Source organism: Callithrix jacchus, chromosome 9 (assembly GCF_049354715.1).
Source record: "Callithrix jacchus isolate 240 chromosome 9, calJac240_pri, whole genome shotgun sequence".
Lineage (NCBI taxonomy): Eukaryota > Metazoa > Chordata > Mammalia > Primates > Cebidae > Callithrix > Callithrix jacchus.
In genome coordinates, this window is record NC_133510.1 from 27327567 (window position 1) to 27350209 (window position 22643).

Sequence of the window (22643 nt, forward strand, 5' to 3'; positions counted from 1 at the left end):
CCAAAGTATTTAGACTTCTTTTCAACCAGAAATACCGTAAACAAAGTTTAAAGAGAAACCGTAGATCAGGAGCAGGTATTTGCAATTCATATAATCAACAAAGGATACATATGTAGAATATTTAAGGAATTCTTATAAACTAATATTTTTAAAAGCCAACCAAAAGAAAAGTGGTCAAACAATATGAACACGTAGTTCATAGAAAAGTTAACTTGGCCAGGCACAGTGGTTTCCTCCTGTGATCCCTGCACTTTGGTAGGCCAAGGTGGGCAGATCACCTGAGGTCAGGAGTTTGAAACTAGCCTGGCCAACATGGTGAAACCTCATCTCTACTAAAAACACAAATTAGCCAGCCATGTTGGCACATGCCTGTAGTCCCAGGTACTCGGGAGACTGAGGCATGAAAATCATTTGAACCCAGGGGGCAGAGGTTTCAGTGAGCCGAGATTACACCACTGTGTACCAGCCTGGGAAGCAGAGCAAGATTCCATCTGGAAAAAAAAAAAGAAAAAAGAAAAGAAAACTTGAAGGATCTGATCTGCAAACATAATAAGAGATTTAGCATCAATAGGAATGAGGGAATTGGACATAGAAATGACAAGGGGAGACCAGGCCCGGTGGCTCATGCCTGTAATCCCCACACTTTGGGAGGTTAAGGCGGGTGGATCACGAGGTAAGAGATGGGGACCATCCTGGCCAACATGGTGAAACCCCATTTCTACTAAAAATATAAAAGTTAGCTGGGCGTGGTGGTGCGTGCCTCTAATCCCAGCTACTAGGGAGGCTGAGGCAGGAGAATCGCTTGAACCAGGGAGTCAGAGGTTGCAGTAAGCAGTGACTGAGGTGGTGCCATTGCACTCCAGCCCGAGACAGAGCGAGACTGTCAAAAAAAAAAAAAAAAAGTTAACCAAAAAAAGTTTTCAATAACATGTACAAGTCATGTATAATATATAACAAATAGGACATACACATATTAGCTAACATTTAAAAATATGTTTAAAGACATCCACATAAGTAGCAGAACTATAAAATAGTGCACAGGAGTGATGAACTCTGAATTCATAGGAGTGGGTACCTCTAGGGACTGGTAGTGGAATAAGCCTGTGGGGGAAAGTTCTGGGGGCTTTATTTCATATATAAGTTTGTTTTAGTTCATGAAGCCAGAAAGTCTGAAGCACTACATATGAGTATGTTCTGATAACCCCAGAGAGTGGTACCCAGGGGTTTGGCATATGGGCTCCTACAGATTTATGTATGTTTGAAATATTTATTTATTTATTCTTGAGATGAGTCTTGCTCTGTTGCCCTTCACTCACCGCAATCTCCACCTCCCAAGTTCAAGCGATTCTCCCACCTGAGCCTCCGGAGAAGCCGGGTTTACAGGCACATGCAACCATGCTGGGGTAATTTTTGTGTTTTTAGTAGAGACAGGGGTTTCACCATGTTGACCAAACTAGTCTTGAACTCCTGACCTCAAATGATCCACCTGTTTCAGCCCCCAAAGTGATGGGATTATAGGCGTCAGTCACTGCACCTGCCCTGGAATATTCGATAATATATTTTATTTTGTTTTAAGGTGTGCCTTTTGGTGAGTGTTCCCAGGAGGAGGATGGCTGTGGAGATGGGCAGGCTCCCTTCCTGCTGTGCATCCGGCCCTGTGTCTGGCCTAGCCAGGCCCCAGCTGCAGGCTGAGCAATTGTCCACAGGCCAGACAGGCTGATGTCCTGGTCTGGGCTCTGCCCATGACTGCTGCATGCCCTTTTTGCAGTTGCTTGGCAGTGGGTGAGCCTGGTTTGCTCCACCAGCTGAGGCCCAGGCTGCAGTGGTGCTGGCCAGAGAGGACAGAGTTAGTGGCCTGGGACCTGCCACAATCCACAGCCGGAGTCAGAGCCGATTTCCCAGTCTGCAGAGTGAGACAGTGGATCTCATGGTCTCCAAGGATTCATCCAGCTTTGTTTTCCTCGGCCCAGGGTTTGTCCTGAGGCCTGTGGCTGATGCCCTGGGCTCCAGTCTCTCTAAGCAAGGGAGCAAAGCTGAGCAGAAGTCAGCCTCCACATTCCTGGCTTTTTACCTCCATTCTGAGCATCCTCTTTCTGGCTTCCCCATCAGTTCTGTATCCCTTGAGGAGGGGCTTCCCAGAGGAAGAGCTGGCCAAAAGGGGCCTTTATGTGTGACGTGGAAGGAGGAAGGAAAGAGGCAGCCGTTGGCCATCCACGGTGTCACTGGCCAGGTCTAGGTCCATTCTGCCTGTGCACAGCAAGTCCATCATTTGTGACGTGGGTTTTGCAAAAGAAAAAAGATGGATTCACAAGGCAGCCAAAGGAGGAAGCGGAAGAACAGCTCTCAAATCCGCCTTTGTGGCGATAAGGCTGGGAGTTGTTTCTGGGTTAGGGAAGTGTAATGCTCTTAGATGTGGAGGGAGGTGATTGGCAGTGAGCAAAAATGAAGTAGTAGGTTCATTTTGTGCAGAGAAGGCGGGGCACGGTGGCTCACGCCTGTAATCCCAGTACTTTGGAAGGCGGAGGCAGATGGATCACACAGGAGATTGAGACCATCCTGACTAACATGGTGAAACCCCATCTCTACTAAAAATACAAAAAATTAGCCAGGCGTGGTGGCACATGCCTGTAGACTCCAAAGGCTGAGGCCGGTGAAATGCTTGTACCTGGGAGGCGGAGGTTGTAGTGAGCCAAGATCGCACTACTGCACTCCAGCCTGGGTGACACAAGGAGACTTTGTCTCAAAAACAAAAATGTTCAGAGGAAGGCAGTGCAAGGCTCTTGTCAGTTTCCTGGTACTTCATTAGCCTTGTAGCTTTTGTTCTTGTGGTTACAATGTGGCTGTTGTTTTTCCAGGCTTTGGATTGCCTTCTTGGGAGGGAAAGAGAGAGAGGGTTCAAAGGCCATGTCTGTCTCTTTTTAGCTGAAAAACATAGATTTCTCCAAAGTTTTAAGATTATGCTTCAGTTTTTATCTTTTGGCTGCAAATAAGTTGTGTCACTATTCTTAACTTCAGGGGTGTTTAACTGGGAATGTTACTTCCTCTTTCTTAGCTCAATTTTCAGATTTATGAATGGGTGCTGAATTTTATCATTTGCTTTTTTGTTGATTGAGCATTTTTAAAAAATCTTTTTATGTTGATAAGATAGCTTACAGTGATTGGCTTTATGTTAACTCAAATCGCCTTTCTGGAATTCAGTCAACTTGGTTGTGATATATGATCTACCCCATTTTACATGTGATTGAAATGGGTTTGTTCATAGTTCATTTGGTAATTTTGTACTTACTTCACAAGAGGAAGTGGAGTGTAAGTTTCCTTTCTGGTGATATCCTATTAGGTTTCAATATGAAATATTAAGGCTATGCTGGTTAAAACAATTTGGAAACTTTCTTCTCCTATTTTTGACAGTTTATGTAAGATGTGTGCTATTCCTTAAGCATTTGGAAAGAATTCACTTATTAAGCCATATGAGACTGTAGTTTTCTTTATAAGGTTTTTAATTAGAGGTTGAATTACATAAAAATGACTATTCATTTTGCTAAGCCATCTTTGTTGAATCAATTTGTTCATTTTATCTCAAATTTCAAAGTTGTTCTAATATTTATTTATTTATTTATTTTTTTGAGATGGAGTCTCACTCTGTCGCCAAGCTGGAGTGCAGTGGTACCATCTCCGCTCACTGCAACCTCTGCCTCCCAGGTTTAAGCGATTCTCCTGCCTCAGCCTCCCACCAAGTAGCTGGGACTATAGGCACACACCACCACACCCAGCTAATTTTTTGTGTTTTTAGTAGAGATGGGGTTTCACCATGTTGGCCAGGATGATCTCGATCTCCTGACCTTATGATCTGCCCGAGTAGGCCTCCCAAAGTGCTGGGATTACAGGTGTGAGCCACGGTGCCCGGCCTCATTTATCTTTTTAGTATTGCTGAGATCTGCAGTTAAGAGTTTGTGTCTCTTGTCTTTTTTGTTTGGTTTGGTTTTTTTTGAGACAGAGTCACTTTGTTGCCTGGGCTAGAGTGCAATGGCGAGATCTTGGCTCACTGCAACCTTAGCCTCCTGGTTCAAGCAATTCTGCTTCAGCCTCCCCAGTAGCTGGGACTACAGACACCTGCAGCCACGCCCAGCATGAGGCACTGTCTTTATCTTCCCTCTCTTCCCACCGCTCATTGTTGCCTGGAAGCTTTTCTCCCGCTCCAATGATCCAAGAGGCCAATGAGTGCGTCTGGTGAGGGGAAGCGGCGGGGAGGGGGCCGTGGGTCCCGGCCACAGATGTGCCGCCCTTTAGCTTGGGGGGCCCTTACTGAGGTGTGTGGCTAGGCGCGGTTCCGTTTGTCAGGAGCCGGGCTTCTCAGAGTGAGCGAGCGGCGGTAGGCGTCTTAGGCAGCACACTGGAAAAGCCCTGAGCCCTGTCCAGGTAAGCTGGGGGGCCCGGGCTGCCTGACTCGGTGGCTCTATTTGTGGGGTAGACGCATGCGTATCCGGACGAGACGGTGGTGGCGTGCAATCTGCGGCTAGAGCGCTCCGAGCATTGCCCTCTGGACTCGATGGGGCCGCGGGGCTGCGGGGCGGCCATTGCTGGGATCTGAGGGTGCAGCCCAGTGACCCCACTCCTTTCTGGTCGGCCACTTTCGCCTTCCACGTCCGGCGGGCAGGTACAGCGGGGACCAGGAGGCGGTTCTCGCATCCTGGGCAGGGGGCACCGCAGCAAAGGGCTACTGGGTGCTGGTAAGAGGCACTGTCTGGCGGTGCCCGGGCAGCTGGTGCCTTCCGTGGCCCCAGTTGGCGCCGGCATGAAGTCCTGGTGCCGGGGGCAACTGGGTTGGGGTCGCCTATGGGTTCGCTGCACCCAGGGAACTCGAGCCCAGATCTTCACCCCCTCCCCTTTCCCTTTCTTATAAGGCTCAGAGGGAAAAATTTATCAGTTAAATACCCCGTTGCTCCTGGGTTGCAGGCTCCGGATTGGGGGCCCGGCATGAACCTGCCCTGAGGCCGGGCCCCTTCCCCAAGGCAGGCACTGCCTGGCAAGGCTGCCGACGGGAGGTCTGGCCGCAGATGGTGAAGGAGAACATTGAGGCCCCCGGTCCCCAAGCAGGGCTCTACGACTGGGCAGTGGACCTCCGTGTGCCCAAGCCTGGGCGAACTTTTTTTCCTGGCCCAATGCGGAGGGAGGATGAGGGTGAGGACAACTGTGAGGGGCCTGTCCTGCAGGACCCCAGTGGAGAGCAGAGCCTTAGAGGGGCCTGCCAGTGTTAACTTAGTATTTAATGGGAGGAGGAAGGCTTATTTTTTTTTTAGATCTGTTTAGATAAGACCTGGCAGGGACCAGACATAAATCTTGGTTGAGCGCAGTCAGCTCCTAAATGGGCATGTGGAGGGTCAGGCACCCCAAACTCTGTATCAGGCACTTTTTTGGGGTGGGGGGCTAAACTGCCTTTGGCCTCTTTAATCTCCTGTGCCTTTTTGTTGTTGTTAGTTTTTTTTTTTTTTTTCTTTTCTATTTTCCAACCTCTTTGAGAAAGGACAGAGGTTTTAGAAATTAGGACCTGGTGGCCGGGTGCGGTGGCTCACACCTGTAATCCAAGCACTTTGGAAGCCAAGGCGGGTAGATCACCTGAGCTCTGTAGTTCAAGACCAGCCTGACCAACATGGTGAAACTCTGTCTTAAAAAAAAAAAAAAAAAAAAAAAGAAAGAAAGAAATTATGACCTGAGAGCTTTGCAGGTTGAAGTGGGACAGGTTTTCCTAAGGTGCAGCTTGGTAGGTGCCTGGATCCTGCAGGTGGCTTTTTCTCAGACCTCTGTGTCAGGGTCTCTCCAGTGAGGTGAGGCACGGGTTTCTCCTGTCCCAGGAGGTGTGGCTACTACAAAGGAGACAGAATCTGTGTTTCCCAGTCTGAGGCATACAGGATGCTCTTCCCTCTGCACTCACTCCTAGGTGACCTTGGGGGTTGCCGTCCTCTGCAGCCTGGGCTGGAGAGGGTCTCCTTAACTTAGGATCTCTTGGGCAGGAGGGCTGGGGTGACATGGACATGGAACCTGCTGGGGCTGCGGGCAGTGTCTGGGGCGTGAGTGGATAAAGCTGGAGCTTGCGGCTGTGTGCCGGCAACCCTCCCTTGGTGGGTGCTAGCAGCACTGGCAGGGGGGCCCTTGGAATGGGATCCATGGCTGGGCTGGGATGGGGTGATGGCACTAGTGATGGGACACTGAGTCTTCCCTCTCATTTGTTAGGAAGGGAGGTCTGTGTCTCTTCCTACTGTCTAGCTCCTGGGCTCCTGGGCTGGGAGAAGCTGCAGGCTGAGTCCTATGGGGTGTGAGTGTGTGTGAGCAGGAAAGGTGGGGTGGACACTAGAAGCGGGTGAAGCTCTTCCTTCCATCTACCCCCACCCTCTGGCAGCCACCGTTCTACTATCTGTCTTTATGTTTTTTGAGATGGAGTCTCGCTCTTGTTGCCCATGGTGGAGTGCAATGGCGTGATCTCAGCTGATTGTAACCTCCAGCTCCCGGGTTCAAGTGATTCTCCTGCCTCAGCCTCCTGAGTAGCTGGGATTACAGGTGCCTGCCACCACACCAGGCTAATTTTTTGTATTTTTAGTAGAGATGGGGTTTCACTATTTTGGTCATGCTAGGCTCGAACTCCTGACCTCAGGCGATCTACCTGCTTTGGCCTCCCAAAGTGTTGGGATTACAGGCATGAGCCACTGCACCGAGCCTCTATTCTCTGTCTCTGTGAGTTTGATGATTCTAGGTGCCACATCTGAGTGGAATCATATAGTCATTTGTATTTTTGCAGCTGGCTTTCTTTTGCTTTGCATAATGTCTTCAAGCCTCATCTGTATTGTAGCATGCATCAGAATTTCCTTCCTTCTTAGGGTTGATTACTGTTCCCATTGTATGGATAGAGGACATTTTGTTTGCTGTTCATCCCTCAGACATTGAGAATATCTCACATAGTAGAAAGAATGGAAAAAGCCTGTGAGGACTTCATCTTGGTTGCTCATGCTCTCTGCACCTCCACCCTTTGTGAGGATTGGGTAGACAGCTTGAACTACCTATTTATCCTGCTTGGAGCAGATTGGCCAGGTGCTGGGCGCAGAGGATGCAAACTGGAGCAGGAGGCAGTTTCTGCCTTCAAAGTGTGGCAGTGACATGCCATGTTAGTGCCAGCCTTTCTGGGGCTTTATAAAATGAAGAAAAGAGCCTGTATCTGTCCTGAAGGCTTTGTGACCACAGGCCTTCTAATGGCTGCTTCTGTGTTCCCAGAGTTAGGTGAGAGCTCTTGGAAGGATCTCTTTTATCCCAAGTCTGCTAAGAATGGAATGCCCCTCTTCGTGACTGTGACTGCAGTAGCTGGTGCGATTGTCTGGTCACTTGCACTAGAGCCTGGGAGTTCGTGGCCTGCCAAGCTCACCTCTCTTACTGAGATGGCAATAAAAATTATCCAAAGTTAATACCCAGCAAGAGAGTTTAAAAAATAGAGAGGTGGAAAATAGCCACCAGTAGAATTAATATCAGAAATAATGACAAGGTTGGCCAGTGGACTTGGTAAGTCCAGATTGGGGAATGTGATGTTTCATTATAAGCTCTTTCAGCATTTGCTTACTTTGGTGTAAGTAAAAGAATTGTCTCATTTTTTTTGAGGGCCACGTATAGCAAAGAACTCACCATCTGTCAGACACACTGGTCAGTTTTCCTGGCAAGGCAGAGTTGGAGGTTTCTGTCCTCAGGTGGATGGGCAGGGACAGCAGCTTGCCCTAAAGTCCAGCAGCACCAGGGGCAGGAAAGTATCCAGGGGCAGGAAATGAGAAGTGCTCAGTGATTGGTGGAATAATGGCATCTAGCACAAGGATTCCTGCCAAAATCTAATGGTGGCTGGGTGTGGTGGCTCATGCCTGTAATCCCAGCACTTTGGGAAGCTGAGGAAGATGGATCACTTGAAGTCAGGAGTTCAAGACCAGCCTGGCCAACATGGTGAAACCTCATCTTTACTTTTTAAAAAAAAAAACAAAAAAACCCAAAAACTAGCTGGGTGGAGTGGCACGGACCTGACCTGTAATCCCAGCTACTCAGGAGGTCTAGGAGAAGAATTGATTGAACCTAGAAGGCAGAGTTTGCAGTGATCTTAGATTGTCCCACTGCTCTCCAGCCTGGGGGGTAGAGCAAGACTCTGTCAAAAAAAGCAAAACAAACCAAACTTAATGGTGTGTAATAAATGAAAATGCTGCCCCAGTCAGATGGGACTAGCATTTTTCAGCAACCTTCAAGGTCTTGTGTTATAGGAATGAAGATCTCAGCATTTTCCACCCATGGAGGGGTGGAGGGTTGATGAAATTTTCAATACCGGGCACCCTGGGCTGTGCTGAAAGCCTCCGCTCACTCTGCCTGGGTTAGTTGGGAAAGAGAGCTGCCGCTGATCTCTTTTAACCCTAGTCCTTTTGTACCACAGCAATTGCTTTCCTAGACATCAGAACCATGGCTGGGTTTAACATCATCTTTGAAAATTCTAAAAAGCAATGTAGCGATTTTTCTCTTTTCATTTTTTTTTTGATACAGCTGTGTCAGTTTGAAGTTTTATTTTCAAATTAGTTCTAAAAGTGTCTGCTTGACATCATTTTTATTAAAGGGGCTTGATATGAAGTTAGTTAAAAATTCAAATATTTAGAGTTCAGGGCCCATCATCTCAGTTTTAGGGGCAATATCTCAATTTCATATAGTGTTACTGTTCTCCAGAAAGATGGGTCACTGAATCATTTACATTTTATGGTTTTTATGAGAAACAGTATTTCTGGTTATAAATGGTAAACATCTTTGAGTATTTACAGTAAGAAATACTGATTATGTTAGGAAAAAAAAGCATAAGATGTGATTTTTAATGTTCGCTTCCTGTTAAGTGCCTTCTGGAGCAGAAGGTTGTTCATGGATTCTTCATATTGGATTTGGAAACTGTGTTGCACTAACGTGTGGGAGGAGCCTGTGGGCAGAACAGTTTGGGTTCAGCTGGCCGGCTTTCTACTCTTTTCAGAGAGGCTGGGTCCCAGAGAAAGATGACAGCAGTTAGGTCTTGTTGGGAAGAAAACACAGCTACCAACCCTGGACCATTTTGCCGTCCCTGAACAAATGCGATAGTCATTTGCCTGCTTTTGGGGACAGTGCCTGTGGTTTGCACAGGACGAGGTGGCAGCTGGCTTGCCTGCTGACCTGTTTGCTGGAGATAAGATGCTCAGACCCACTGCTGCTATTCTGGGATCATGGAAATAATAAATGCACTTCCCTCTGTCCCCCAATCTCATTTGCATATCTCTGGAGCTGAGCATGTATTCTTTTTCTTTCTTCATCTCAATTGAGCTTTTAAATTATATACATGTTGCTTAAGCCATTCAGAAATGTTTCACATTTGAAGAAACAAAAGGTAGCTGCCTCCATGATTCTTTTGCCCACCCCTACACAGTGGCCTTGTAGGACAGTCCCCTGCTTGGCTGTGCTGAGCCCATCTGGAGTGTTTCTTGTTCTAATCAGAAGTGGAACAGTTTCAGTGCAGCTTGTAGGTTCATGTTAGTGATGAACTTGAGTGGAGATGGTGACACAGCTTGTTCTCTCCTCCTAGGCTCTTAGTGCTTCCAAGATCCTGAGCTGCCAGGGGCCTGGCCACTCCCGCCCCGAGCCCTGCCTTGGCTGAGCTGGTCACTATTGCGTGTCCTTGGCTGCAGGCCTGCCTGTCATCTGCAGTGCACAGGTATGCATTTGTGTGCATATGTACACGCACCACACACATACCATGCCCACCTCATACCACACACATGCCCCATACACACCACACACAACAAACATGTCTACCCACCTCACACACCATACACTACATATATACCACATCCACCTCACACAACCCACACACTTAACCCTTTAGGCAGCACACACACCACATGCATACCGTGCCCACCTCACGCACATCACACACATACCATGCCCACCTCACAGACACCACACCCATACCCCATACACACCATACACCACACACATATACCCACCTCACACACCATACACTACTTTATACACCACGCCCGACTCACACACCCCACACACTGAATTTGTATGGATATACCACACATACTACACACATGCTGTAACCACCTCACACACACCATACACATATCATACCCACCTGACACTCCAGGAACATATCATATCCACCTCACACACACCACACACATACCCCATACACACCACACACAACACGCATATCATACCCACCTCACACACCACATAACACTTATAAACCATGCCCACCTCACACACCCCACACATTTAACCCATATATACCACACACATCATTCCCACTTCATACACATACCCCATACACATATCATACCCACCTCACACACATACCCTGTACATGCCACACACAACACGCATACACACCTCATGCACCACATATATACCATGCCCACCTCACACATACCACACACTTAACCCATAGACACTACACACAGCACACATACCATGCCCACCTCACACACACCATACACATATCGTACTCACCTCATACACTACACATGTATCATACCCACTTCACACATATACCCCATACACATATCATATGCACCTCACACACATACCCCATACATGCCACACACAACACACATACACACTTCACACACCACATATATACCATGCCTACCTCCCACACACCACTTAACCCATGCCCACTATACCATGCCCACCTTACACACACCATACACATATCATACCCACCTCACACACCCCACACACTTAACTCATATATACCACACACATATTATACCCCCCTCACATCACATCTATACCATGCCCACCTCACACACACGACACATTTAACCATGTACAACACATACCACATGTCATATCCAAACCACACACATATTATACCCACCTCACACACATACCCCATACATAGCACATGCATATGATACCCACCTCACACAGGATACACATAACACAACCACCTCACACCACACACTACATATATACCATGCCAACCTCACACACGCCACATAATTAACCCATATATACCACACACACATCATTCCCACCTCACACACATATCCCATACACGCCACACACAACATACATACCCACCTCACACACCACATATATACCCTGCCCACCTCACACACACCCATATATAGTGCACACACACATCATACCCACCTCACACACACCACACCACACACTGAATCCATATACAATACACACACCACACCCATGTCCTACCCACCTCATATACACCACACTCATACCGTACCGACCTCACACACACCACACACTTAACCCATATACACTACATATACACGCACATCATACCTCATGCACACCACACACACCCCATATACACCACATACATATACCTACCTCACACACCACACACCATATATGTGCCATGCCCACCTCACACACACCACCAGTTAACCCATATACACCACACACATCATACCCACCTCACACACACCACACATGTATTATACCCACCACACACAACACACATACCCACCTCACACACATGTACACACCTCACACACATACCCCATACATACCACATGCATATTATAACCACCTCTCACACACCACATATATACCATGCCCACCTCATACACACCATGCACTTAACCCATATGTACTACAGATACCACACACATACCCACCTCACACACACCACACACCACATATACACCATGCCCACCTCACACACCACACACATTGAACCCATATATACCACACTCACCACAAACATACCCCATACACACCACATGCGTATAACCCTCACACACACCACGTATATACCATGCCCACTTCACACACACTGCCCACTTAACCCATATACACCAGACACCACACACACATTAAAGCCATGTCGCAGGCACCACACACACATCTTATATACCGCACACACTCATGTGCATCTCACAAACATTACACACATACTTCATATACATCCTGCACTCTTTACACGTACCACACACCACACATATACCCCCTATATACCATACACACCTTATATACACACAACACACATACCACACTCACCACAGAATACCATACACATACACCATGTACATTTAATACACATCACACACCCCATACATGCCACACACAGGCACTTCATAAATACCACATACACAGCACACCACATTCCACACATGTTACACATTCCACACATACATGTTACATCACCCATACAACACACCACATTCCACACAGACAACTTAACACTACACAGATACCACACACACCACACAATATCATATATACACCATACACACCTAATGCATACCACACACACGCCATACACACCACATATACTACACACACCTCATACAACCACACAGTTACACACACCCCATACATACCACACACCACATACACTACACCATGCACATAAAACATACATATACACTCAACCCTTCCACACTACATCATACTCCACACACTATCACATTCACATCACACACACTACTTACCACACACCATACACAGTACACTCCACACACCACACCCTCCAGGATGCCCCGCCATCACACACACACACAGCACACACTCCCTACTCACCACACCACACACTGTATCTCATGCACACACCACGCACCCCCGCCACACACATTTGCATGCAAACTACTCGTTTTGCATTCAAACTACTCAAATGAAACTGAACGATTTAGTTTTTCCCAAATTAATACTGCTGGTCTGCATGCCCTGGCTGTGCTGGCTGGCACATCCCTTGGTCCTGCCCTCCCTTGGGTCAGCACCCCGTCCTGTGTTTCGGATGTCTCTGGCTGTGCTGTGTGGAGTGCTCATGTCCGGATCGTGTAGGAGCCTGGCCCCTCTGCTCCAACGGCTGCTTTCCTGGAGGAAACTGGTCTGTTTGCCACCTCTCCTGATGCCCAGAGTGGTGGCTGGTGCAGGAAGTCCCACTTCCTTCCCTCAGTATCTGCCCTTCCCCACGGGACATTTTGTCTCAGTTCTGACATCTCCCCAGCTAGAAGAGAGACCCTCAAAGGCGTGCAGGTCAGTTTGATTATAATGCTGGTGAACAATCAATGCGTTTTGGTAAAACACTCAACCAGTACATACATCTTTAATAAAGTAAAATGTGCACAGCCCCTCTTCTCCTACCTCTCCCCCGCTCCTCCCCAGAGGACATGGCTGACAAGCCATTGAGGGCTTCCCCCTTTCTGTGTGCCTTTGCATCCGTGTATGGGCTGGGGAGTGTGTGTGTATTCTCTAGCTGTCTTGACAGAGCTGGAACTGGGATCTACACATGTGCGCTTGCTGTAGCTCACTTGCCATTTTCCCTTCAAAACAGGCCTTTAAGATCCCTCACTGTAGTGCATGTTGTCCTGCCTCTTTAAAAATGCAGTCTGGGTGACAAGAGCAAAACTGCATGTCACAACAAACATTATTGGGATATTAACATAAATGTGTACACATGTACACATGTACATATTGTACATAATGTGCACATATATGCACACGTGTATATATTGTACACATATGCATATACACACGTATATGTTGTACATGTGTATGTAATGTGAATATACACACGTGTACATATTGTATGTACATAATGTGCACCTATATGTACATGTGTGCCTACTGTATATATGTACATAATGTGCATATATATGTACATGAGTACATATTGTACATAATGTACACAATGTGCACATATATGTACACGTGTACATATTGTAATATCACAATGTATAGGTATATAATGTGTACACAATACATAGGCAAATGTGTACACTATGTCTATGTGACCAATATGTACATTTATTGTGATGTGTTATATATATTATTGTGATTATATATTGAGATTATTTGTGATATTGTGATATTACAGTAAATGTACATATTGTACACATATACATATGTATTGTGTACACATTATGTACATTTACATGTGACAGTTTTAGCTGTGTATTTTGAAAAAGTTGTGTGCTCTACAAAGAAAAAGCTACTTTTGTTATTACTGTTGGTCCCCAGGAGAAATGGGAGTCCTTTTCAGCGAGCATGGGAGACACATGAGTCCTTTGTAGTCCTCTTGTCTGCCTCTGAGGGTGAAATGAGAGTGTGAAGCTCTTTGGGAGGTGGCCAGGCTCACATCTAGGCTCGGTGCAGAGCAGAGCTGCTCTCCTGGTGGTGTGGCCCCAGTCATCATGAGCCACGTCTGAAAGAATTAATCACATTTCATATGCAAGCATGCTCTCTGTGCTGTTGTTTTTATGAGAGCATCATTGACGGTGCTTTAACCTGATAGCCCCTGACCAATTGTGTTCTACGTAATAATGCGTGGGCTTGAGGAGGAGGGAGAGTTGGGGGAGAAGGAGGGAGAATGGACATGTGAATTAGGGAAACGTGTCTCTTCCTTTGGAGCATGGATGGGTTCAAAGCCCTCCTCATACTATTAAGTATTTGGTTGGACACTACCAGTTATGTGTCTAGACTGTGTGTGTCTGTCTCCAGGGCTGAGCAGCACCTCCTTCTACCTGTGGTAGAAGCTTGGATACTCAGAACCTTGGATAACCCCCAGCCCTCCTAAAAATACAATACATGTATGTTATAAGAAATTTATCTTGATGATTGGTGAGAGGGTGGTGATTAAAACCAGCTCATTTCCTATTTACCACTGAGGCCAGCTCACCTTTGCTGTAGAGGGTTCTTGACTCTTACTTTGTAGCTGGAACTCCTAAGTTAATCAAGCCTTTTGAAGAGTTTCAGGCTGAAAATCAAGATCTCTCAGCTTAGACCCAGTGTTAAAATTTTAACTGGGCAAATTCTCATTAGAGACAAGGGGCCAAAGACTGTGCCGACGGAATCTAAGTCTTTTCATGTTGACTTCAATCCAGTAAAGCCCTTGTTAAGCCATTGAACTGTAAAATTGAGTCTTGGGGATGCAATGCACCCTCTGAAATTAGAGGTCAGGAGATTTGGATTTCATTTCCAGCCCTCTGCCAGTCAGTCAGACACTCACTTTAAAGTGACAAGCCTTAGGTGAGTCACTTTTTGTTTCTCGATTTTTGCACAGGGATTTATATGGGCCTTAAGGCCCACTGTGAAATGATCCCTTTTTCAGCTCAGTGCCTGGGTTGTTGAGTATACTTGTCAATCTGGACTTCAATACACGTATGATTTTGGATTAACTTTATTACCTCTGCTGGAAATTAACACAGAAAATTCACTGTTGATTGATAAGAATGAGAATCAGTTCTAAAGAATGAAAACATTACCAAATCCTTTATTACTAAAAGAATGCTCAACTCAGGTGGACACAGATCACTCATTCTAACTTCATCAGCTATAGCACTTAGAGACAACTTTTCCCACAGCTCAGTTTGGTCTTCTCTTCAGTTCCCTATGACATCTGCCGGCCAGACCACTCGGTGTTGACCCTGCAGCTGCCTGTGACAGCCTCCGTGAGAGAGATGATGGCAACATTGGCCCAGGAGGATGACTGGACCAAGGGGCAGGTGCTGGTGAAGGTCAGTTCTGCAGGTGGTGAGTTATGTCCCCAGATAGACCCCAAGGGAGGGTGCCCCTTAGGATGTGTGTGCAGGTCTCCCAGTCAAAGTCATGGTCATCATTGTCACTTTTTTCGTCTTTCTCAGTGTGAACGATGGCTAGCATTAAAGGGAGGTGGATTGCATCTATTTGAAGTGCACTTCATGCAGTGCATAGTGCATAAGAGCATGAGCTCTGGGGCCTGCTGCCTGCATATGGCACCAGCCCTTTAGCTCATTATCTTTGTGTCCTCCAGCAACGTGCTTCATCTCTCGGTGCTCAGTTTTAATCATCCATAAAATGGGAATAGTAAGAGGACTTGCCTGCTGGAGGGATTGTGAGGATCAAATGAGTACATCCATGAAGGCATTTAGAATGGTGATACGTAAGTATTATCATCATTTTGTGTTTAGCTATTTAATCTGAAATGGAAACAATCTCATGCGATACAGGTACTTTTATCCTATTTGCAGATAGAACACTGAGGCTCAAAGGGCATGAGACATTTCTCAGCTCACACAGTGAGAGTAGCTGGTGGCTGGGCGCAGTGGCTCATGCCTGTAATCCTAGTACTTTGGGAGGCCAAGGCAGGCGGATCACAAGGTCAGGAGTTTGAGACCAGCCTGGCTAACATGTTGAAACCCCATCTCTACTAACAAATACAAAAAATTAGCCAGCTGTGGTGGTGGGAGCCTATAATCCCAGCTACTCAAGAGCCTGAGGCAGGAGAATCTCTTGAACCCGGGAGGCAGAGGTTGCAGTGAGCCAAGATCATACTACTGCATTTGAGACAGTACAAGACTCTGTCTCAAAAAATAAAAATAAAATAAAATAAACAGAGGAGGGTAGCTGACCTTGGACCTTAGATAGTCTTTTTTAGTCACTCAGCAAACAGTTTTGAGGGTCAGCTGTTAACCAGCAATATATTTGGAGTTGGAGATACCACAGCAGGTAAGACAGGTCAGCATGATGGTTAAGAGCAGGGACTGTGGATTCCCAGACCCGTGAAGGCATCTTAAGCCCACCATTTACTAGCTGTGTGATGCTGGGCAAGTTTCTTTACCTCTCCAAACCTGCATTACCTCACCTGTCAGATGAGGACTGTAACTGTATCTACCCACCGGGTTGTTGTGGCTACTAAGTGAGCTAATCTGTGTAAAGCACTTAGCGCGGGGCCTGCCACAAAGTCAGTGCTAAGAACATGGCATACTCAATAAGAAGGGGCCTCCAGAGAACCTGGAACATTCAAAATCACTCTTCTCTGTGGCGGCCTGAGAGCTGGAGCCCAGGGCAGACAAGTATTAGGGGCATTCAAGAGGTGGGGATGAGAAAAGAAAAGCCTTCTCCCTTCAGGAAGTGGGGTAAGAGGTCACCTGTGTGCCCTGCCCTGGGAAGCATTGCCCTCTGCTGGCCACCTGGTGGGTTGCAGTTGCCCAAAGGTGATGTTTATTGAGACCCTACTATGTGCCAGGCACTGTTTAGAGCACTGATCTCCAAAGCACTTGGATCAACACCCATGTCAATAACCAATATTTAATTAAAACCCCACTCCACAGTGTGAATATTTGTTTATAAGTAATATACATATATTACTACACTAGTATGATATAGACAAAAATAGAAATTGACAAAGTAGAAATGCAAAGCAGGTAGGAAAAAGAAACATAAGTAGAAGAGCTCATATTTTTCCCAGGCGCATGGATGGTCTGACGTACCTTACTTTGGAGGCCACTGCTCTAGGCACTGGGGACTGAAACACAGCCCCAGTCCATGAGTAGCTGATGAAAATCAACACCAAGGCTTATGCAAGACACTTCCCAATTTTCAGAGGGCTTTTATACATAGAATATACTTATAGCCACTATTTATATACTTTATTTTATTTGACTTATGAAATAGTCCGGGCAAGTCTTATTGTCTCTATTTTACCAGGCTGAGGGAGGCTCAGACCCTGCCCAGGTTCTTCCTCACTCACTAAGACTCTTCTCATCCTCTTGGATGTGCTTCCTTGAGCAGTGCAGCTACGTGGGCACATGCACCTGTGTATTCTGAGCACCCACTCAGGACTTCAACCCCACTACTTAGGAGAAACAGCCTCCCAAACAGCACTTCTACCCTGGTCTCCAGCTGGTCCCTGGCCTCCCTCCCTTTCTCAACCCAGGCCACCTCTGCTGTCTTTGCAGATGCCATTGGCCTGCAGCCAGATGCCTGTGGTGTGGCCACATCTCTGGGGCTCAATGAGCGGCTCTTTGTTGCCAACCCACAGGAAGTGCATGACCTGGTAGGGACCAGGCAGGGTGCCAGGGCCCAGGGAGGAGCTCTACTTTGAGGGTGGCAGGGGTGGGCTCTGGGGAGAGTCCCAGGGAGAAGAGGGAGGAAGGGCCTGGCTCTGGCTGCCACTAACCTCAGCATACAGATGGAGTGGGCCTCAACTGATGGGGAGATTCCCAAGATTGTGGAGGGCAGGGGCTGGTAGCACTGGTTGGGAACTCCCAAGGAGAAAGAGGACTCGCCCTCGTTAAGGGTTCCGCAGGAGACGGGGCCCCAAAAGCAGGAGTCTTAGCACTGGGGAGCCCTATCCTCCAGCTGCTATAGCCCCTAGAGATTCTCTACTCATTGCTCCTGTCCGCCTAACCAACCTCCTACCTTGAGCATACAGTCCTTGCCCCAACCCTTTCCCCTACCCTACGCCTTTCCCTGGATGCCTCAGGCTGTTCCCTGAGCACTCTCCCACCTGCAGATCCCACATCCTGAGCAGCTGGGGCCCACTGGGCTCTGCTGAGGGGCTGGACCTGGTGAGTGCCAAGGACCTGGCAGGCCAGCTGACGAACCACGACTGGAGCCTCTTCAACAGCATCCACCAGGTGCAGGAGGCAGAGCTGGGGGAGGAGAGCAGGCAGCGGGCACCCAGCTTGGCTCTGCTTGGCACTCACTGACCTCCTGCCACCCCTGCCCAGGTGGAGCTGATCCACTATGTGCTGGACCCCCAGCATCTGTGGGACATCACCACAGCCAACCTGGAGCGCTTCATGCACCGCTTCAACGAGCTGCAGTACTGGGTGGCCACGGAGCTGTGTCTCTGCGCAGTGCTCGGCCCCTGGGCCCAGATGCTCAGGAAGTTCATTAAGCTGGCAGCCCAGTGAGTCCCTGGCCAGTGGGTGGGGCGCGGCCAGAGTCCCCGGGCTACCTTGTCCTAAGCACCCCCCCTGCTCGGTATGTTGCTGAATCTGCCACCCTATTTGTTCCCTGGGTCCCCTGGAGCCTCTGCCTTCCCACCCCATCCAGCTTGGGTCCCTGCTCAGGCTGGCCTAGCTGTAGTTTAGGGACAGGAGGAGGTGGCTGCTTCCCTTCTCCTGAGGGTCTCTAGCTCTTCTGCTCACAGCCTCAAGGAGAAGAAGAATCTCAGTTCCTTCTTTGCCATCATGTTTGGCCTCAGCAATTTGGCCATCAGCCGCCTAGCCCACACCTGGGAGGTAGGTGTGGTCTGGACGGCCACATCCTGGGAGTGCTGGCTGGGGCTGGGCCTCCCCTGAGCAGCTGCTCAGCTACCTCCTCTTCACAGCGGCTGCCACACAAAGTCCGGAAGCTGTACTGCACCCTGAAGAGGCTGCTGGTGAGTCTCAGTCCTGCCAGGCCTGGCTCCGCTAGGATGAGACACCCTGATTCTTGGCTTCCCTGAAGCTCCTCTGCCCGTCCTTTGTCACTTTTAGGGTTCCCGACCTCAGCCCAGGTTCTAGCTCCTTTGGCCTGTGAATTTGGGGAGCTGGCTGAGGAAGGGGTGCTCAGCACTAGGGAGGGGGCTGCACAGTGCACTCTGGCCCTCATCGTGTGTCTGTATGGGGGCAGGAGATCCTGTGTGAAGCCTGGGCTGGAGCATGTGGGCATCTGGTCCTGGGGTCTGAGGTGCCAGGGCAGCATCAGGGGCTGCAGAGCCTGAGGACCTGGCATGGAGTGCTCCTGGTGTGCCAGGGCCTGTCGGCCCCTCAGGAACTCCTCAGGGCTTGTAGAAGAGGCGAGGAAAGAGCTGGGGATGGTACCTCCCACCTCCGGGAACTTTTGAGGATTTTTACTATTTTGAAGAGAGGCAGAGGAGAGGGGCTTCATTAGCATAGCCTGGGAGCTCTTGAGAGAAAATCCATCTCATGATGCTCAAGGGATTCAAAGTTTACTTTCCAGAGAGAGGGAGGGACACAGAGAGAGGAATGCAAAGGGACAGAGAAATGGCAGAGACAGACATTTCCAAGAAACTTGGGGGCCCCTGTGAGTAACCACTGTGAACTTTCTCAGCGCTAATGGGTGGTTGGGAGTCCCGTGCTTGCCCGCGGCAGAGCCTGGGTAAGACCTGGGCTGAGGAGAGGCTGAGCTGGGGTCTCTGCACCTGCTGTGGGAGGGACATGTGGCCCCTCCTTGGTTGGCTGGGGTCTGTGGTGGCTTACGGTGTGTTCAGCCCCTTCAGTGTGGCTTCTTCCCCTAGGACCCCTCATGGAATCACCGGGTGTACCGGCTGGCCCTCGCCAAGCTCTCCACTCCTGCCATCCCTTTCATGCCTCTTTTCAAAGGTAACAGGCCTTGCTGCCTCCACCCTATTCCCCCTTCCTACCTCCATCCCCCATTCCCCTTCCTCCCTCCATCCCCCATTCCCCCTTCCTACCTTCAGCCCCCATTTCCTCCTTCCTGCCTCCATCCCCCATTTCCTCTTCCTGCCTCCATGCCCCATTCCCTCCTTCCTGCCTCCATCCCCCATTTCCCCTTCCTGTCTCCATCCCTCATTCCCCCTTCCTACTTCCATTCCCCATTCCCTCCTTCCTGCTTCCATCCCCCATTTCCCTTCCTACCTCCATCCCCCATTCCCTCCTTCCTGCCTCCATCCCCCATTCCCTCCTTCCTACCTCCATCTCCCATTCCCCCTTCCTACCTCCAGCCCCCATTCCCTCCTTCCTGCCTCCATCCCCCATTCCCTCCTTCCTACCTCCGTCCCCCATTCCCTCCTTCCTACCTCCGTCCCCCATTCCCTCCTTCCTACCTCCGTCCCCCATTCTCTCCTTCCTGCCTCTGTTCCCCATTCCGTCCTTCCTGCCTCCGTCCCCCATTCACTCTTTCCTGCTTTCATCCCCCATTTCCCCTTCCTGCCTCCGTCCCCCATTCCCTCCTTCCTGCCTCCATCTCTCATTTCCCCTTTCTACCTCCATCTCCCATTCCCTCCTTCCTGCCTCCATCCCCCATTCCCTCCTTCCTGCCTCCATCCCCCATTCCCTCCTTCCTGCCTCCATCTCCCATTCCCCCTTCCTGCCTCCATCCCGAATTCTTCCTTCCTACCTCTATTTCCCATTCCTGATTCCTACCTTCATCCCCCCATTCTTCCCTTCCTGCCTGTCCCCCCATTCCCCCTTTCTGCCTGTCCCCCCATTCCCCCTTCCTGCCTCTGTTCCCCCATTTTCCCTTCCTGCCTCTGTTCCCCCATCCCCCTTCCTGCCTTCATCTCCCATTTCTCCTTTCTGCTTCCATCCCCAGTCTCCCATTTCCCCTTCCTGCCTCTGTTCCCCTATCCCCCCTTCCTGCCTCTGTTCCCCCTTTCCCCCTTCCTACCTCCCCCCATTTCCCTCTTCCTGCCTCCCTCTCCCATCCCATGCCTATCTGTGTGTGCACCCACACTGTTGGAGAGATTACAGCTCAAGTGCTGGTGCCTCAAGGAGCGCAGAGATGAATTAGGAGTTCCTAGGCTGGAGGAAGAGTTAAAACACCAGACAAATAAGGGCTGCCTTTGAGGGCCTGCATGAGGAGCCTGAGAGATACAAGGAAATGCTGCTGGGACTTGGCAGGACCAGAGGCAGGGGCCATGTGGGGTGAGGCAGGGGCAGTGTGGGGCGAGGCAGGGGCAGTGTGGGTCAAGGCAGGGGCTGCGTGGAATGAGGCAGGGGCAGTGTGAGGCGAGGCGGGCTGCGTGGGGCGAGGCAGGGCCTGTGTGGGGTGAGGCAGGGGCAGTGTGGGGTGAGGCAGGCCCAAGGGAGCTGTTATTTCCTTCACCTTTTCTGGGGCTGCAGGAGGGCAGGAGTTTAGGGACCTATGAATGAAACCCGTCTCTTTACAGACATGACCTTCATTCATGAGGGAAACCACACACTAGTGGAGAATCTCATCAACTTTGAGAAGATGGTGAATTCAGGGAGGGCGCGCATCTGCCCCTGACATAGGTTAGGGACATGACTGTGGCCTGGGAAGGGGCAGGGCTTGGAGGCAGCTTAAACTTGTTACAAATAATATGAAGATAAATACTTAATGTGTAATAGTCCTGCCTTATTCCACTGCAACTGGAGGCTCTGCCAGGGTAGCAGCCTCAGACAGCTCACCATCAATGAGAGCCCTTCCAGCCCTCTTCTCTCTAAGCCCTTCTCTCCTGGCCTCTGCTTCTGTCCTCTGTCTGGTCCTCGCTGGGCCTCTGGGTGTGCTGGGGTGAAGTACACATGACCCCACCTCTTACAGCCCCTAACCCTTGGTTCAGAGGGAGCTTGGCCTCCCTGCTGCTGCACAGAGTGGGTCAGGGTCTATCTCTCAGGCAAGATGTTGTCTGCAGCGAATGATGGCCAGAGCTGCGTGGATGCTGCATCACTGCTGAAGCCACAACCCTGGTGAGAGGGCGGGTCCCAGAGCAGGACATCCCCCACCCTACATCCTCTGTGAGGCTCCAGGGTGGCTCTGACTCCCTGACCCCATGCCCCACCCCGCAGTGCCTTTCTCACCACTCAGAAGCCAAGTTTCTCACCTCCACGAGGACAGCAAGGTGGCAAGGATTTCCACCTGTAAGTGTGGGTGATGGGAGGTGGGTGGGAGGGGGTGCTCATCATAGTTACCCATATCCTGGGCACTTGCCATGTACCAGACACCAAGCCCGGCCCTTCCATACATGACAATGATAATGTTAGCCCATGATATTGATAACGTTAGCCCATGATATCAATGATGTTCAGACTCTGTGCTCTGAGCCAAAGGGCTCTCTGTCCCCTCACCCTTGGGGAATTGATGATGGGAAATGATTGGTGGGTGGCAGAGGGCAGGAACGCTGATGTGATGTGGTTCCTTGGAGGGGAAGGGTTGGGCTCCACAAAGGGGCGTTG

General features: G+C 49.3%; 1 pseudogene across 1 annotated transcript in view; it reads left to right on the forward strand.

Moving 5' to 3' along the window:
- LOC100408048 (rap guanine nucleotide exchange factor 3-like) overlaps nucleotides 1-21805 on the forward strand; it is a 28296-nt pseudogene extending 6491 nt beyond the window's left edge. The window contains exons 5-14 of the transcript XR_013522677.1: nucleotides 9602-9730; nucleotides 15382-15512; nucleotides 15788-15916; nucleotides 17715-17812; nucleotides 18272-18395; nucleotides 18489-18670; nucleotides 18914-19004; nucleotides 19094-19144; nucleotides 20006-20090; nucleotides 21620-21805. The product of XR_013522677.1 is annotated as a rap guanine nucleotide exchange factor 3-like (transcript). The remainder of the gene's footprint in view (nucleotides 1-9601; nucleotides 9731-15381; nucleotides 15513-15787; nucleotides 15917-17714; nucleotides 17813-18271; nucleotides 18396-18488; nucleotides 18671-18913; nucleotides 19005-19093; nucleotides 19145-20005; nucleotides 20091-21619) is intronic.
- The last annotated feature ends 838 nt before the right edge of the window (nucleotides 21806-22643 follow it).